Here is a 20,475-nt window from a genome sequence, read left to right as displayed (position 1 = left end):
ATGTGTGCATACAAACTTGTGTTACACCTTACTTTCTTGCAATTAATCAAATAGATGAATGTTCATTATTTTACATAGAAAATGTAACATGTTTATTAAATTCACTATAACATGTAATCATATGTACTTATTTTGATGTAATAAGACGTGAAAATTAAAAATATGTCATGCTTTTATATTTGTGTCAAAGATCGCAACTCGATAAAGCATAGAGACCCTTAGGAACACTTCCATTCAGTGTGGTTTATACCATCACAGGGACGTTGTGGCTAAAATGAGGTTGGTCCTAACCTAAACCTAACCAACCAAAGCTAATAGAGTAGAGAATTCAATCCTAGGACCAATGGTTTGAAGTATACACAACCTTGCTCATTTTAACTAAGCAACATTGCAACTTTTGGCAATAGCTGAGATATGGTTGCCAAATCCAAACAAAGTTTTATCTCTAAAAAATGAGATAGTCTTTTATGGGCCTAGATAACATGATCTTGTAGCACCTAACAATTCATCAATACTTTGCATGAGCTCAGAGAAATGCCTAATCAAAGATCGCAACCTGATGGTGCTTAGAGACCCTTAGGGGCACTTATGTTCAATGCAGTTAATACCATTGGAGGGATGTTGTGGCTGAGACGAGGTTGATCCTAGCCTACACCCAACAAACCTAAGCCAATGGAGCAGCCATGGATTTCTAGGAAAAGCCAAAATTGTTGATTAGGTCCTCAGTTGGTCAAAAGTTGCTCAATGAGTGAAAAGTTATTGAATAGGTTTAAAGTTGTTAAGGATGGGAAACTGAGGCATTAGGTTACTTAATACATCTTAGGAATCTTAACTAACATCCTAGAATAGTCCTAGATGGACTTGATCCACCTCACAATAGGTGTGATAATCATGCCCAAGGCCTTACTTAGGAATAGTATATTCAATCTAAGGATTACTTCCCCCACTATGAGGAGCATTTAATTTGTAAACCCAGGGACATATACTCAAAATGGTCGGCACAGTATATGCACTAGGTTTCTTAAGGATACATTATGCTTATGTTGCAGGAAATTAAAATGCAAAGAAAGAATCTACACTAGTGTTGTAGGAAAGTAACACACTTAACTCTTTAGTGAAATGAATTATGGAAATACAATTAAATGCTAACTTATATTTCAACTCAGACCACCCACTATAATTTCTCTTGTAGAGGCTGCAAGAACATTCATAAAGTAAGATGTTACAGGAAAAAACTTATAACTTCTACTAGAAATATTGGAAATGTTGGAAGTAAATCTACACTACTCTAGTCTAAGAAACCTCCCAAGTGGGTCCCCTTGGTTGGCTTTTGCTAATTTACTAACACAAAATGTAAATCAAGAATTACTTCATTATATTCCAAAACTCCTTACATAAGAACAATATATAAAACTATCAAATAATTCACTACGAGAGTCAACATTGTTTTTTTGTTCATAAAATTTTCTCTAACCTCCAAAAACTATCGATTCAATCCCTATAAATAGAGGATTGATACTTATTCTAAAACAAGAAAGAAAACAAACTGACTACAAATCTGCCATATAAGAAGAAGAAAATATAACAACTCCCGGTAGAAGCAATAAAATCTGGATAACCAATTCAATACAATAATAAATCCAAAGGGAACATAGTAGCACTTCATCCCTGTATTCCTAAAATAACAACTCCTCCTTTGTAGCAGTCATGTCTCATGGTATTGTTATGGTTCTTCCACCATAGTTGGGCCTTAACGTTCCTTCTTGAATGTTTTCGACCATACTCCAACTTCTCCCTAACAAGTTAGTTATGAGACAGAAATATATGCAAATAAGCACAATCAAATTAAATCAAAATATTAGAACACACATTCTGATGGTTATATGAAATACTACATTATATGTATAATATTGGCAAAATATGACATACTATATACCCATGGGTTAATGGTTCTATCTAGACTTAATCATAAGTTTGACTAATCATTAGTTCACAAATGTCTTGGTAGTATTAAAATAGATTATTTAAAATTAACATAAAATAGAGGCAATAATTAGCCTCATCAAGACCCATTTGACTAAAAGATGTCAAGAGCAAAAATTGCTCAAAAGTTGCAAAGTTGCTTGAGCAACTTATACAATTTTTGTAAAATGTTGCAAATTGACCCTACCTTATACTTAATCGCAAACCTTACCTATGGTAGAAACCTAACCCTAACTCTTTGTGGACCCTATTGACCTCATGATGACATCATCATCATTCCTTGTGCCAATCAAAGGGTTATTTTAAGCCTTAAATGGGTGACATAGTGTGACAGTAAGGACACAAACTAAAACAATCACATCCAATTTTTGCATATGTTGTAGAGAAGCCAAATGGGTATCCAAATCTATAATTTATTTTCCTAGTGTTTTGGTAAATTTGGAAGAAAAATGCAAGAGGACAACCATCTAAACCCATATAAGTTGAAGATAATTAAATATTTTTTAAGGATATCATCACACCCATAAAAAAAGAATATATGGCATACAAATATGAGCATGTTACATGTTTTCTCTTTTTAATATACAAAATTTGGCATATAAATATGCACATGTGACATCTCTTATCGAATTTTTATACAAAATATGGCATACACATATGCACATGTTACATGTCTTCTATTTTTTGAATACAAAATTTGGCATCTAAATATGCACATGTGACATCTCTTATCATATTTTTTTTGTGGCATACAAATATGCACATGTTACATGTCTTCTCCTTTTTATATACAAAATTTGGCATCTAAATATGCACATGTAACATTTCTTATCAGATTTTTATACAAAATATGGCATACAAATATGCACATGTTACATGTCTTCTCCTTTTTATATACAAAAGTTGGCATCTAAATATGCACATGTGACATCTCTTATCAGATTTTTATACAAAATATGGCATACAAATATGCACATGTTACATGTCTTCTCTTTTTTATATACAAAATTTGGCATCTACATATGCAAATTACTATAGAGTCGCAATATTTCACATAACATATATACAAAATTTTCAAAATTGTTCTACCATATGTAGAATGATTTAGCTATATAGCACACAATCAATCAAGGGAAGCTTCTAGATCAACTCTAACCCTTATTGTATCAATTATTGCCTTGTGATTAGATTCACATACTTTCCACAACTTCTTGTTAAGATGCCTACCATGATATGGTATCAATTGAATATTTGTTGCAACAATAAGGTTAGAGTAATGAAGAATATGTCTGTGTCTCAAAATATTCAAATAATCACATGGTAGAATTCTTGATAGGGTACCTGCATAAAATTGTAAAGACAATTTGAAGTCAAAATTTCAATACATTATACATGAAAAATTGACTTCAATAAATATTCATGGTAGGGACAAAAATAAACTACCTTCTAAGCCATGTGCCTGTCACAACAATTGATCCTATTGGGTACTCAATATCCTCACCATCAATGACTATAGCTATCAATTTCTTTTTGGGCTCAATACATTGACATAGAAATTAATATTTTCCTTCATCATTATTTTCATATGCAATAACTACATATACATGACCTACATTATATAGAAGGATAAGTTAATGGAAAAAATGAAAGTAATCTATTTTAACCAAGTATTAAATTTATAACTTAGTACTTGGTTCAACTAGGTTATATACATAGTCAAAATCTATTGATGCTTCAACCTGGTTGAGTTGTAGAGTTGTGCGAAGTTGATGTGAATCTATTGGATACAAAGGTCTACAAGATCATTGGTCAACCCACTCTTTTGATTCACATTCATTCCATAATTGATGCATACATGATGAGCAACAATATGCAAGCTTTCTAGTATGAATAGCTAGTGACGCTGCATTTGAAATTCAAAATGAATGCATCTCACTTGATCCAGTAAGTCTACAACAATCTTGAAAATTTTCAATGTTAAGTTCATGTATCAACTATAAATATCTAAAAATCATAGACTTACCTATATTACCTAGTCTCATCATAGAATTGCATCCTTGGTTAATTGCTTCAACACTTTCTAATATTGTGTCACCTTTATACTTGAATTCCTCTCTACTAAGGGCTCTTTTCACACATGCTCTAGTACCATCATGCTCTCCCTTTCCATGTCTTGCCTCAATGAAATTCCAAAAATATTGCACTCTACTTATCACATGCATCCTACTCAACTTATAGAACATCCTTCATTCTTGAATTGTGTAGTGCAATTGTCTAAACATATAATGTGTTGATTGTATCTTTCATCTCTTTCCCTCAATTTGTCATAGTAGACTCTAAAACATCCTTGCACAAACTCTGATGAATGAGTTTGATCATTGTTAATATAGAAGTGATACTCTCTTAATATTTTTCTATCATCCTTTGTGCTATCATGTGCATGAATAAATGTTATGTGTACAAAAATTGACACTTGTATAGAGTTGTAATACATTGGTTGCACTTCATTTTGAGGTTTTAGTGTATATTTTTCAGTGAAGTCAACAACTGACACAATTGTACCCAAGGGAAAAGTATCCTTACACAACTTGAATTGCTCATCTAACCATCTAGCTCTATGTGTATGACCTATGTAGTCATAAACTATTTTCTCTTGAAAAAAATTCATAAAATCAGCTACACATACATCACTTTTCACTAATTCACACCTCTTTAATTATTTTCCATCTTTAACATCATATATAACTAATTTTTATTTTCCAAGAGAAACTAGTGCCTTACCAATTTCATGTGTTCTATCTAGATGTAGGCATCTATGCAACTTTTGCAAACCACATTATTGAGGGCAAAAACTTTTCAAACACATGGTCTTATACTAGATGCACCCATCAACTTGTTTGCATGGTACACTTGCAATAAATTCTCTCAGTGACTTAGGAGGTAATTGTAGACCACATTCCTACAATATTTTGTTAGTGTACAACATATATAATGATAAACATCATAATGCATAGAAAACTCAACATGAACCCTACAACAACATGCAGTTCGTGTATGATTTATCTTAATGTAGAATGGTTTTGTCATCTCAAAAAACCTTTGGCTAATTTTAATTTGAGAAAATCTTTGAAGAAACATTTCATAAAATTGTGTTTGAGTTGTATCCAAAAAATGTTTCACATGTGGCTCACAGTTTGTTTTTCCAATTCATCTTTTGACAACATCTTTTTGGTTTGGTGAAGCCCTTGTGTTGTCACGCCAAAATTTTTCTATTAATGTTCTTAGTTCATCAACAATAACTTTATCTTTACATGGGAGTCTACCTTGGAATGACAAAAAAAAGGTCTCATTAGAATTCTCAATTTTCTCTCACCTCACTAAGGCTTTGACTAGCATTGTTCTACTTATCCTTAATGATTTACTTGTTTTGCTTAACATATGATTTTTTTCCATTTCCTTTCCCATTATGGTTGATACGAGGACCCATTGAGTTGTATTAGAATCTTTAGTATGTGCTTTTGAACCAATGGATTTGTATGCATCAAAGAGATTTCTAACAATGGTTCTTTTACTACTATTTTCAAATGTTCTTAATCCCAAAATTCTCACTGTCTCTCTAAATTATAGATTTTTAACCATTTCAACAACAAGTTGGCATCTTCCACTTTGATTTAAATTTTCAAAATTTTTAATCCAAATATTTTGAACACTTCTCCTACAATTTATTTCTAACATTTTATCATGCATAGGGTTCAAAATATTTTCATCAATGCCAATTAGAAACTTTGGTTTTCTACGAATTATTCTAGAAGATGTTGATGCACACGCATGCTTTATATTTTCATTACTTACATCACGTGCATTCATAATTTCAACTTGAGATGTCACATTAGGGGCATTAGGCGACATAAGTGTATTTGTCATAATCATTTCAATTGGGTATGTTGAACATTTTTATTTGTCAAATTAGGTGCATTTTCAACATCAGTATCAATAGGTATATTTTCATCACTTACATTGGAGGCAATTGATGATGTACCTTCACGTAATCTCCTCATACGCTCCCTTGTTTTTACCTTTGTTGCCTCTCATTTTTCAATCGTTCCTCTCTTGTTCTTTCCCATGATTGTAGATGCAAATTATCCTAAAAACAATAATATGAATCAAATAAACAATAAGATACTAATATGATTATTTTATGCTCAATCATAATATACTAACATGTTGGCACATGAAAAATTTCAAATTTAGCATTTTGAAGCACAAAAGAACTTAAACTTGCATACCTGGTACACAAATACATGTAAAAAACTATAGAATATGCTCTAAACCACATTGAAATAACATAATAACTATTGACATGCTATTTTATTTAAAATTTTTATTAACCTGATCGGGTTATTAAGTTCCAATTGCATTGGACAAATAACCCAATCGGGTTCTAGTTTACTACTCCACAAAGGTAGATAAAGAGATAGAAGGGGATACGTAGAGGGAGAGTAAATAAGAGATATGGAGAGTGAATGGGGGAGAGAGAGAGAGAGAGAGAGAGAGAGAGAGAGAGATTAGGGGATATATATGATAGAAAGAAGGGGTGATAGGACAAAGAGAGAATGAGAGAGAGAGAGAGAGGATGGGTTGAAGAGAGAGAGAGAGAGCAAGGAAGAGGGAGAGGGGGTGAGAGAGAGAGATTAGGGGATATGATAGAAAGAGTGAGAAAGATGGAGAGAATGAGATATAGAGAGAATGGGATAGTAGAAAGAGAGGGGGGGATAAGAGAAAGAGAATGAGAGAGAGAGAGAGAGAGAGAGAGAGAGAGAGAGAGAGACGGTGGGATGGAGAGAGAGAGAGGGGGGTGGGATAGAAAAAAGAGAGAATGAGAGAGACAAAGAGGATGGGGTGGGTAGAATAATTATAGGGTATGATAGAAAGAGTGAGAGAGAGAGACATAGAGAGATGTTAGGGGATAGGAGAAAGAGAGAGAGGGGATATGAGTGTGTGTGTGTGTGTGTGTGTGTGTGTGTGTGTGTGTGAGAGAGAGAGAGAGAGAGAGGGAGAGAGAGGGAGAGGTTAAGAGATAGGAGAAAGAGAGTGGGGATATGAGAGAGAGAATGTGTGGAAGGGAGGGAGGGAGGGGGAGAGAGAGAGAGAGAAAGAGAGTGAGAGTGAGAGACAGTGAGGGGATAGGAGAAAGAGAGAGAGGGGATGTGTGTGTATGAGAGAGAGAGAGAACAAGATAACAAAAAGAGACAAGGGATAGGACAAAGTGAAACTCTGTGTGTGTGTGTGTGTGTGTGTGTGTGTGAGAGAGAGAGAGAGAGAGAGAGAGAGAGAGATTAGGGGGTATGATAGAAAGAGTGAGAGAGATAGAGAGAATGAGAGAGAAGGAGAGAAGGGGATAGCAGAAAGAGAGGGGGGGATAGGAAAAAGACAATGGGGGAGAGAGAGATGATGGGATGGACAGAGGGGGGATAGGACAAAGAAAGAATGAGAGAAAGAGAGAAAGAATGGGATGGATAGAAGAATTAGAGGATGTGATAGAAAGTGTGAATGAGAGAAGGGGATGAGAGAGAGAGAGAGAGAGAGAGAGAGAGAGAGAGAGAGAGAGAGAGAGAGAGAGGGGGGGATATGAATGTGTGTGTGTGTGTGTGTGTGTGTGTGTGTGTGTGTGTGTGTGTGTGTGTGTGTGTGTGTGTGTGTGTGTGTGTGAAGAGAGAGAGAGAGGATGGGATAGATAGAAGAATTAGAGGATATGATAGAAAGAGTGAGAGAGAGAGAAGGGGTGGGAGAGAGAGAGAGAGAGAAGAGAGAGGATGGGATGGATAGAAGAAGTAGAGGATATGATAGAAAGAGTTAGAGAGAGAGAGAGAGAGAGAGAGAGAGAGAGAAGAATATGATAGACAAAGTGAGAGAGAGAAGGAGATGTGTGAGAGAGAGAGCAGGAGAGGGGGGTGGGAGGGGGGAGGGGGGAGAGAGAGAGAGAGAGAGAGAGAGAGAGAGAGAGAGAGAGAGAGAGAGAGAGAGAGAGAGGAGGGAGAGAGAGGTTTGGGGAAAAGATAGAAATAGTAAGAGAGAGAGAGAAGGGGAAGGGGGGATAGGAGAGAGAGGATGGAGAAAGAGAGATTATGGGATACGATATAAAAAGTGAGAGAGAAGGGGATAAGAGAAAGAGAAACGGGGATAAGATAAAGAGAAAAAATGAGAGAGAGGGAGTGATGTAGAGAAAGGATGGGATGGAAATAAGGATATGATAGACACTTTTTTATTAGAATACATAACTTGATATCTCTCTCTCTCTCTCTCTCTCTCTCTCTCTCTCTCTCTCTCTCTCTCTCTCTCTAACCTTGTGAAGTAGTAATACAAAACCTGATCGAGTTTTGTAGAACCCAATCGGGTTTTGAATGCAATTTTCATTTTCATAACACAATCAAGTTTTTTGAATCTAAAAAGCCCGATTGGGTTATGGCTTGGTGATAGCCAAGGGAAATGACCCAAAGGCTTGGGAGACTGTTTTCCTTCCATTTTTTTCCTTTAGACATTTTTTCATCTTCTAAAATGAATTCTCGTCTTTATCTTCATTAGGTTTTCTAATGGTGAAGTGGGTATCTCTAAAATCACCACCATAATATTACGTCTTCTTAGCTTTCTAACCATATACATATATTTATTTGGACAACATTAACAGTGTAAAGTTTAATTACTTTTACTAATTACTTGACATTTCCCACTGACATATGTCTACCATTTTTTAAATCAATTTTTATATACTTAACCAAATTCAAAATAAATTATATATTACTATTCTACACTTGATTCGATACGCTTTTTTTTTAAAGTATTCATTCTTGATTATTTTGATGCAAGTTATGCTCAACACACAAACATGTACCAAAATTTTAGGATGTAGTCAATTCAATAATTCATAATTAAAAAAATACTCATCATAAAATTACAAAAAAAATACACAACTTCTAAATATGAATCTTAAATATCATCCTACCAAAAGGATATGCAAGATACTAAATATAACTTGGTCTTTTGTGTTGCACATGAAAACAACTATGTTATGTTTTCTTAAAAAATCAGTCCAACTATTTTTTTTGTGTGCAGGGTTTGACCCACCTAATCTTATCCATTTCGTAAAAACTCTAGTAGTTTAGAAAGTAGATTCAAACTACTACAACTTATGTGTTTTACACATCTTGTCATTTTTAGTGGTGACCCTCAAATGTCTCATTCAAGTACAGGTTTACCTGATTTTAGAAAAAAGGTGTCCACTTATACCTCCTTTCTATACACCATCTTGGTGCACTCACCTACAATATCATATTCTTTTGTTTATGCAAGATTTCATTTATCAACTTCTGAGCACAATTTGTAGATACTATGAGCTAGATACTTTTTTTAATAAGCTTGTAATTTAGAAAACATTTCTTTTTCATTTTGATACAGCAAATTTGTCTATGGAGATAAAAATGGCAAAAAAAAAAGAGGTAAAAAAATATGATAAGAAACAATGAAGTGGAGAGCAATAAATAATCAAAATTAATTTTGTCTCTAAAGTTATAACTAAACAGCTAACAATTTTTGTTTTAGGTACCAACATGCAAGCCCAAATCTTTGGTCTAGGATGAGTTCAAATTTTTAATGTCACTAGTGGTAAACAAAGCCTTTGTATGCTTGAGACTAACAATCAAAAGATTATTATCCTTTATCCTCAAACTAATCGAGTAAATGTCTAAGTTTGAAGGAAAGAATAATAATAAGTCTGGTAGTCACCTCAATCATTGTAGAATCTAAAATAAAAAGAAAATAAACACCAAGAAAAACCAATTAATATTTCAAAATATAATGTAAAAAAATCCACTTCAACCTTAAAAAACCAAAACAAAAAGTCATCGCTCAAAGACATGTCCCTTGTAGCCAATTACAAAAACCAATGAAAAATAAAGCATGAAATACTCAAAGCCCAAAATTGAAAACCAACAAAAATCAATCAAAGCTAACCTAATAGAACTTAGGAAGGGTTTTAGCATTCTTATTGAGTGGGAACACATATACATGTTGAGCATAAAACAAATAACATTGTGCATCAAAACAAGGAGCTTGAGCCAATTGGGCTCAATAGTTCTAGGCTTAAGGCAACCAATCTAAATCCAGAGCAATTCATCTTAGACACACACCAAATGAATTATGAGAGCATAAAATATTGTAGTGGGACTGTGTGCATATGGAAAACCACATGTGAGAACCGCACTGGCTAGCTCCACACCCATATTCACATTTATAAACAACAAAATTTCCTCTATCATTGTCTTATTGTCTTATTCAATGGATCTTAGAATTATGTCACAACCAATTCAATATATTCGACTCTACTTTTCTTCATAGAAGAATTTTTTCAAAGAACATTGTGTAATAATGTAAAAATTGCTATTGATTATTTTCAATACCCAAAGGATTTGACGGGCACCATCAATGCATCTCACTTGCAACTGGCATTTTTTACCACAACAACATGGCAGGAATGCATAGCATTGGGATTTTTATTTTTTATACTCCTAGACAAATGTCAATGTAATTACTAAAGAGAAAGACAAGTGGTTTGACACAGTTTATTTACATGCATCTATGTGGAAGTATATTGAAGATTTTATTTTATCAATCCTTGTCCCAATACTTTTTTAAATAGGGAGACATTTTTAATTATTCCTCTTAAAGTGTTGTGTTGCAGCAAAAACTACTATAGTGTTGCACATATTCAAATTCTAGAATGAAAAAATGAAAATGTGAAGGGCAAAAACAAATGAAATTTAGGGTTTCATCTTATTTAACAAAATTGATAAGAAAGCTAAATTGGAAAATCATTACATCCACTCTAAGACGTTATGCAATAGTAGGAAGAAAGTAAAATACCTAAGTCCTGATTATGCCAGAGCTACTACTCTAGAGGAAGCAAGCTTCTCCAAAATATCTTGTCAACCTAGAATGAGAATGACATTATTTTTCAATTGTAATGTCCCAATTTCAGAACTGGGTTTAATAGGAAATAAGGATTAATTACCAATACTAGATTATTAAAAATATTATTATTACTATCTATTTTAAAATAAAAAAATTATTTGTAATAAATAAGATAAAGAAAAGTAAATATCTTTATCATATACTATTAGATATATTTAAATCTAAAATATATATAATAATATTAAGATTAAATATAAATTATAATATATATTCCATATATAATAACATATCATTATAGACATATACATATTGAAATGATAATAACATAATATATATAGAAATATATATCAACGATTATTATACTTTATACAATAATAAATATTAATATATTAAGCATATAGGTTATGAGCTATCTAATTAAAGTATGTATAATGAATTAATATTAATAATATTGTATTAATAAATATAATATAATATTAATATTAATAATATAATATAGAAATTAACTAAAAAGACGTGTCTCTTCTTTTATTACTACATAAAAATAAGTATTATGTCAGTATGGGGCATAGGAATGGATTATATAAAATCAAAAATATAAATTGAGGGTGAAAATGAGCAATGTCTAGAAAGGGGACATTACAAGTGATATCAAAGCATTGATCTTGCTATCCTGTAATGTGATTTCATAAACAAATTTTTAGAAAGATTTATCAGAGATATTGGAATTTTAGAAGAAGCGAAAGAGATTGAATAGATAATACAAATCATGAATGCATATGAAGCAACAATTTTAGGAAGAAAACAAGTCAGATAAAAAAGAAATACAATAATTACTGCGAGCCAGATAGAAGAATTCTATAGTACTAGCATTTACCACCTGGGATACAATTGTTGGTGTAAATAAGTATTTACTATTTACATTTTACTTAAGTTTATTTAGATTAATGCATTATTTAATTATTTATTAGTTAGTCACCAAGGAGTATGCCTACTCTTGTGAGTTGTCATGTTGACAACACATGAGTTAGCACTCTAAATATGCACAAGGTGTCTACAACATAGGAGTTAGCACTTTATTTGAGCATATGGTGTCTACAACATCCCTACATGTGAGACACCTTGTCATACTTATCCTCTCATTGGTGCACGTACATTCATGCACAATGGAGGGTGTGTGCTTAGTTGTCATGCTTATCTCCTAGTTCTTTCTAGAACCATTCTAGGTGCATCTTAGAGGCCTTTATATACAAGCACTCCTAGTGTGCATGTACATGCTTTGAGACATTCATTCTCATATTGATCATACTCTTTTGGTCTATTGTTGTGCTTGTGCTTGAGTTCCTTGATCTTGGGTGATTTTTCCCTAAGGAAAATTCTAACATGGTATCAAAGCTATACCAAATTCTTACAACCATGATTATTGATAAATTACCCTAGATCTAGATCAAGATTCATAACCTCTAGATCTAGTACCAATAATAGTAGATACTATTGGAGTAGCACAAATAGTTGTTTCATATCCTCCAAGTGCATGTAGAGCCTATTCCACATTTCATTCTCTAGATCCAAATGTTCCCAAGATCCATCTGCTTCTACAAGAGCTAGCCCTAACCATATAGGTTGACCAAGCATCGATGACTGATCCAGTTGGACTGTCGATGAAGCAGTCGGTTAAGAAGAAGATGTAGCAGTTGGTCCAAGAAATGTCTATATAAGGCACACAAACCCATCATAAAGCACACCCTACACACCCTAATAGTACATTAACCAGAACAAGATCCAACTACAGTACCAAATTGACTTGGAACGAACATCTAAGCTAGCCCCATTCATTGGAAATACATCAATTGTAAAGGCCTGAATTTTGTCACTATCATTTTGGGTCACATGCATGCTTTAGCAACACAATATGGGCGCTCGTTATGGGATTGAACCAAAGAGATGAGCACACATACAAAAGGTTCATATGAGCATCACAAAGGAAGGAGAACAACGATCTACATCAAAAACTGTGAAAAGGTACATCTGCATACTTAGGCGACAGTATAGTCAAAGGACTATATTATTACAAGTACGTTTTGAAGGTGACTGAGCATTAGTACAGTTAGTTTTCATGATCATAGTCAAAGCCCTATGACTAGGCTGATCTAGATCAAGTTAGGGATGTGTGTGTGTGTGTGTGTGTACATATATGTATATGTATATGTATATATATGTATAAATATATATATATATGTATATGTATGTATGTATCTATATGTATATATATATATATACATACATACATACATACATACATACATACATACATACATACATACATACATACATACATATATATATATATATATATATATATATATATATATATTGGAATGGATTGTATAAATTTAGAAATATAAATCAAGGGTAAAAATGAGTAATGTTTGAAAAAGGGACATTATAAGTGGTATCAAAGTTGCTATTACAAGGGGACATTTACAAAGTGTGAAAATTGCTATTTAGAAGGAGATAAATAAAATTATTTTTATCTTAAAACACATACGATCTGAGCACAGGATGTGACAGAGAGCAGGTGATGTTTTCTTCTATTTTGTCATCTTATAATGTGCTTGTATGAATTTTTTTTTTGTTTGGCACAAAGATTCGTATACCTTAACTCTGTAAAAAACCTACACCTCATGTCATGCAAGGAATGTCTTTAAAACAAGTTTTATTCTCTACACGTATAGCATGTTTGAGAAATTGTAATAGTGGATGCGTAGGTCTCTCAATAAAATGACAATTATCATGTTTACAATTTTATCCTAATATTTGTGGAGAAAAAAGAAAAGACCATTGAAAATAATAATGACCAATGAAAAACAATAATTTTTGTATATGAAATGACATAATTTCATTAAATCTTTCAAACTATACTCCAATATGTTATAACTAGAAGAAAGAAAGAAAGAAAAAATGGATTTCAATAAATAAACTAAGAGGTTGAAAGCTTTAGTCTCTTTAATATTCACTGAAATCATAGTCTTCTGGGCTTCTGTCTCTTTATTCCCCACTCTTCCTAAGGCATCTTGACCAGCATTCTTGGATTTCAACCAATTTTGAAAAAAATTCTTGCGGAATTTCTCATCAAAAATCTCCCTAAACATCCAATCTGTCCAATGTTGTGTGATCGTGTAACCCATCATTAAGCTGTCCAATTTCATCCATCCTTATCTCTATTTATCTCCAAAATCCCATCTTATCGTGACACATCATTAGAGGAATTGAGTGATATATTCTGTGTATGAAACATGCTATTTTTGTGTTCGAATAGCTTTTACAATTTTTCTACCCAAAATTCTAACCCTACCACTGTCAATTTCTTCTCCAATATTATTAGTTCCCGGAGGATTCTTTTATATTTTCCCATTTTTTTTCTTATTTACTCTCTTTGTTCCTTTTTAACAATCTTTAAATAGATAGAAAAAGAGAAATAATGGCAGACCTATTCCTGTCGTTGTTCCCTTTTGGCTCTATACTCACCTACGCCAGTTTTCGACATCCCCTAATTCCCTGGTTATATCACCAAAATCAACAACCTCTGAAACTTCTCATTGAAGACACCTTTAAATGCCCGAAACTCTGATAATTTAATTTCTTTTGCATTTACTCAATCATTTGGTACTAGGTGCTACCTACTCTTTCAATCATGGCATCTTGCTCATCATGCCACAATCTTAGTGAAATTGGAGCTCAATGCCAAAGAATAATATCATCTGCATCTAAAAAACTGTTTGATATATTCATTAACCACCGGGGCCCCGACGTAAAAGAAACCCCGGCTCTTGAACTTTACTATTCTCTCTGCAAGTTGGGGTACAAAATATTTCTTGACTGTTATGAGATTAAACAGGGAGATTCATTTGATTCTTCCATAAAGAATTCCATATACTCTCCTTTAATTCATATTGCCATCTTTTCAAAAGGATATGCAAAGTCCTCTTGGTGTTTACATGAGCTGGTTCTCATGTTAAAGACTAAGGCTAAAATTATCCCTATATTTTATGATGTGAGGCCATCAGACCTTCGTTACATTCAAAAGGGAGTTTATTCTAATGCATTTGTTCAACATGAAAAGAAAGGCAAGTACTTGAACTAGCTTGAAGTGTGGGAGAAAGCTCTCTACTCTATTTCATTCATGTATGATTACGAATTCAACAAACATAATTAGTAAGACTTCTTTCATGCACTTTCCATTAGACCTTATATTGATAGTATACTTTTGATCAATAATTTGCCTTCAAAACAGACTGCCTTCATAATCTTAATGTGCCATTGATTCTCTTATTTACCCCATCTTCTTTTTATGGGGTTTCTCTTCTTTTGAATCCCTTTAATCAGAACATCTTTCTAATCAAAGTTGATTTTTCCATTTAAATTTTTCTAACTCCATTTGTTACTGCTGTACATAAAAAGATCCAAAAGATAAAGTCTCTAGATATTGTAGAAAATCATGTGCGGCTTGATGAGCTTGTGGAAGACTTCGAAAGGTGTTGCATGCAGAAGACTGATAAATTAGTTCAGATCATTAGTATCTTTGGAATGGGGGGAGATGGGAAGACAACTTTAGCCAAAGAAATATTTAACCGCAAGCAATGAGAATATGATGGGTCATGTTTTTTGTTTGTTGTGTGAGAAGCCTCTGTCAATAATGAATTACCTGCTTTGCAAACTAAGCTTCTAAAAGATATCACCTGCCTTCAGGATACACCACAATTTCATAGCAAAAATGAAGGAAATGTGAGAAATATAAATCACAACTTTAGAAAATCAACCTTAAACCTAAAAAATTTCTCAGCACTCACAATTTCCAAGTGACAATTTTGCTCAGTAAACACTAAGAAACTGAGTGGCAAGAGAGTTTACCGAGTGAGCTTGGTAAATGAAGGACAAACAACTTGGCAGTAATGGATGTCGAGTGAGCTCGATAAAGGAAGAACAACTCGGTACACACTAGATATTGAGTGAGCTCAGTAGTGTGGATGCCAAGTGAACTCAGTAGCTACAGGAGGTAACAAGTCAACTAGGTAGCCACTACAAAATAAAACTTCAAAAAGACTTCACCGAGTGAAGTTTTATAACATGAGTATCTTTCACCATTAAAACCAGAGAGCCAGAACATGAAGCTTCCAAATAAAATTTTCAAATGTAATGAACAAGGAAAGAGCAATAGATTCAAGTATGCCTGCTTGCCTTCTATTCAACTTAGATTAAGTCATTACAAAATCTGGGAGCATTCAGCTTCAACCAGAAAAACCCTAAAGTAACCCTAAAACTTCAAACTAGAAAACTTCAAACTTTAAACTTGAAACTTACAGCTCTAATGGTTTCTTACAACAATGCCTAGAGCAATCACTACTTCAACAGGTTGAATCAAACAAAAAACTGCGTACTTACATGATGACACAAAGAAGCAAGTGCAACTGCAGTCACAAAATAAACTTCCTCTATCCTTGCAACAAACTGGATCTGCTGATCACTTTCTCTGCAACTTCTGAGCTCTTCAAACTTCAACTTCTTCTGCTCTATCTCTGTCTGTTCGAATGAATCTAAGACATTCCTTTTGTCTTCTACCACAAAAATTTCCCCCTCTTTTCCAAATTTGAAAACTCACCTACCAAGCAATAATTTTTTTTTGATCATTCTGCAAGTTGTCATGGAGGTAGGTGGGCATTTGGCTCTAGGGACAAACGTTAACTACATTTAATATTCCAACACTCCCCCTTTGTCCTGAGTCAAACAAACAGGATCACTGTTGATCCAAATCAACTACACCAAGTCACTCTCTTAGGTGTACAAAACTTCCAATGCCTAATGCCTTAGTAAAAATGTCTGCTAGTTGCTACTCAGACCTACAAAATTCCATCTTGATATCCTCATTCTCCACCAACTCTCTGATGAAGTGATATATAATTTCTATATGTTTGCTTCTCCCATGGAAGACTAGATTCTTGGACAATGCAATTGATGAGATGTTGTCACAATAAATTGTGGTTTAATCCTCTTGCCTTTCATTCAAATCTGTCAAGATCCTCCTTAACCAAATAGCCTAACATGTTGCTGCATTTGCTGCTATATACTCAGCCTCTGTTGTAGATTGAGAAACAATAGGTTGCTTCTTATGAAATTGCAGGGTATGTGCAGGATCATGGTGTACCAAACTATGGCCTTAAGTGGCAGTGAAAAATCAGCAAATCAGGTTTATGTCAACTTGACACATAATTTTGAAGTGGTTATGGACTTTATATCAAAAAGTTGTAAGAAAATAATTTGTAAGAAATTGAATGTAGTTTCTAAACTACTAGGCCTTATAAGGAGAAAAAAACAATTAATTGGTCAAAAGTTTGAATTTTAATGCAGTACTAAGAAAATTTCAGGGCAAAAATAAAAAGTAGGTGTATGTCTAAGAACCTTAATCAAAATGAAATCATAATATTTTTTTAATATAATTATAGATATGAAAAGTAGACTCGTGCCCAAATGTGACGCATATTTTTTGGTATTTTTATTCCAAATAAATAATTAAATATGAATTTTCTACCAAAACTTTTTCGAAAAAAAAAAGTCTCGTGTCTGACCACCCTAACTAATAGAAAATTTTACCAAATTTAAATTTATTTATTTTTCTTATATTAGCTGAAGTATAGAATGTGACGCAACTTTTAGATTTAAAAAATGTTATACCATTTGAAAGTTATAGCTATTTTTCAATCAGTATGTCAATCAGCACTTTACGATTATCTTCATTGATAATTAACTAATAAATACTTATCGAACTCAGAATTTGACAAAAATTATATTGATGGAATCTAGAGAGCGATATTAAAAAACCCTTTTCGTTTTATTCAATTTCGATCAAAATAACATTGTCAGACGGCTACCCGAAGTTTGAGTATCACTAAAACCCTCTTCAAACACGTCTTTGGGTTGACCGAGTAGACTTGGTAAATACCAAGCCTAATCGGATATCCAATTTCAAATCAGATATCTGATTATTAATCCAATATCCAATATGTTGTGATTGGCAAATTCAAAATCCCAACCCATTTTGGAGAGAAAATTGGGTTTAAACATCATAGCTTATTATTTATAAGTTTTATCACTTAGATTACTATGTAAAGACGTATATATAATATATTATGTTAATCTTATTACAATCTATAAATATAATTTATATTATTATTTTTACTAAATATAATAATGTAATATATATATATAATAACGTAATATATTAAATATAAATATATAATATGTATTATAATTATTTATATATATTAATATGTATGTTATTAATATATATATATATATATATATATATATATATATATAAAATAACATAATATTTTCATTAAATATAATAAAGTAATATGTGTGTGTGTGTGTGTGTGTGTGTGTGTGTGTGTGTGTGTGTGTGTGTTATTAATATACATAATAACGTCATAGGTATACTATATATGTTAATAATATACATATCTATTATATTAAATATGTATACATATTAATAAATATGAGTCAAAGGGGGTCATAGGTCAACCATTGACCCCCTTTGATGCATTAAATGATGACATATGTCCTTAGGGGTCCTAGGAGCCCTAGGGACATATTACAATGGTTAATATGGGTCAAAGGGGGTCATAGGTCCCCTTTTCACCCATTAAATGACGATATATGTCCCTATGGGTCCTAGGACCTCGAGGGACATATTTGAATCGTTCATATGGGTCAAAGGGGGTCATAGGGTGACCTATGACCCCCTTTGACCCATTAAATGACGACATATGTCTATAGGGGTCCTAGAACCCCTAGGGACATATTCGAATGGGTAATATGGGTCAAAAGGGGTCATAGGTCCCTTTGACCCATTAAATGATGACATATGTCCCTAGGGGTAGGGACATATTCGAATGGGTAATATGGGTCCAAGGGGGTCATAGGGTGACCTATGACTCTCTTTGACCCATTAAACAACAACATATGTCTCTAGGGGTCCTAGAACCCCTAGGGACACATTCGAATGGGTAATATGGGTCCTATGACCCTCTTTAACCCATTAAACGATGACATATGTCGCTAGGGGTCCTCGGACCCCTAGGAACATATTCTTTCATATGGGTCAACCTATGACCCCTTTTGAACCATTAAACAATGACATATGTCTCTAGGGGTCCTAGAACCCCTAGGGACATTTTGAATTGTTCATATGGGTCAAAGGGGGTCATAGGGTGACCTATGACCCCCTTTGACCTATATGAATGATTCAAATATGTCGCTAGGAGTCCTAGGACCCCTAGGGACATATTCAAATTGTTCATATGGGTCAAGGGGATCATAGGTGACCTATGACCCCCTTTGACCCATTAAATGATGACATATGTCTCTAGGGGTCCTAGAACCCCTAGGGACATATTTGAATTATTCATATGTGTCAAAGAGGGTCATAGGTCACCCTATGACCCCCTTTGACCCATTAAACGATGACATATGTCTCTGGAGGTCCTATAACCCCTAGGGACATATTTGAATCATTCATATGGGTCAAAGGGGGTCATAGGGTGACCTATGACCCCCTTTGACCCATTAAATGACGACATATGTCTCTAGGGGTCCTAGAACCCCTAGGGACATATTCGAATTGTTCATATGGGTCAAAGGAGGTCATAGGGTGACCTATGACTCCCTTTGACCCATTAAACGATGACATATATCCCTAGGGGTCATAAGACCCCTAAGGACATATTAAAATTGTTCAAATTGGTCAGAGGGGATCATAGGCTGACTTATGACCCCCTTTGACCCATTAAACGACAACATATGTCCCTAGGGGTCCTAGGACCCCGAAGGACATATTCGAATGGGCCATATGGGTCAAAGGGGGTCATAGGGTGACTTATGACCCCCTTTGACTCATTAAACGATGACATATGTCCTTAGGGGTTCTAGTACCCCTAAGGACATATTTGAATCATTCATATGGGTCAAAGATGGTCATATGGTGACCTATGACCCATTTTGACCCATTAAACGATGACATATGTCCCTAGGGGTCCTAAGAATCCTAGGGACATATTCAAATCATTCCTATGGATCAAAGGGGGTCATAGAGAGACCTATGACTCCTTTTGACCCATTAAACGATGACATATGTCCCTAGGGGTCATGGGACCCCTACAGACATATTTGAATCGTTCATATGGGTCAAAGGGAGACATAGGGTGACCTATGACCCCCTTTGACCCATTAAATGACAACATATGTCTCTAGGGGTCTTAGGACCCCTAGGGACATATTCGAATGGGCCATATGAGTCAAAGGGGGTCATAGGGTGACCTATGACCCCTTTTGACCCATTGAACGACAACGTATGTCCCTAAAGCTCCTACGACCCTTAGGGACATATTTGAATCGTTCATATGGGTCAAAGGGGGTCATAACATGACCTATGACCACCTTTGACCCATTAAATGACAACATATGTCCCTAGGG

The 20,475-nt window shown here is 34.0% G+C and overlaps 1 pseudogene; it reads left to right on the top strand.

Moving 5' to 3' along the window:
* Positions 1 to 20,475, top strand: part of LOC149545596 (disease resistance protein Roq1-like) — a 68,042-nt pseudogene that overhangs the window by 32,226 nt on the left and 15,341 nt on the right.

Source organism: Cupressus sempervirens, chromosome 7, assembly GCF_028749045.1.
Source record: "Cupressus sempervirens isolate cs-2001-9-10 chromosome 7, ASM2874904v1, whole genome shotgun sequence".
Taxonomy (NCBI): Eukaryota; Viridiplantae; Streptophyta; class Pinopsida; order Cupressales; family Cupressaceae; genus Cupressus; species Cupressus sempervirens.
This window is presented reverse-complemented; position numbering and strand designations above follow the sequence as displayed.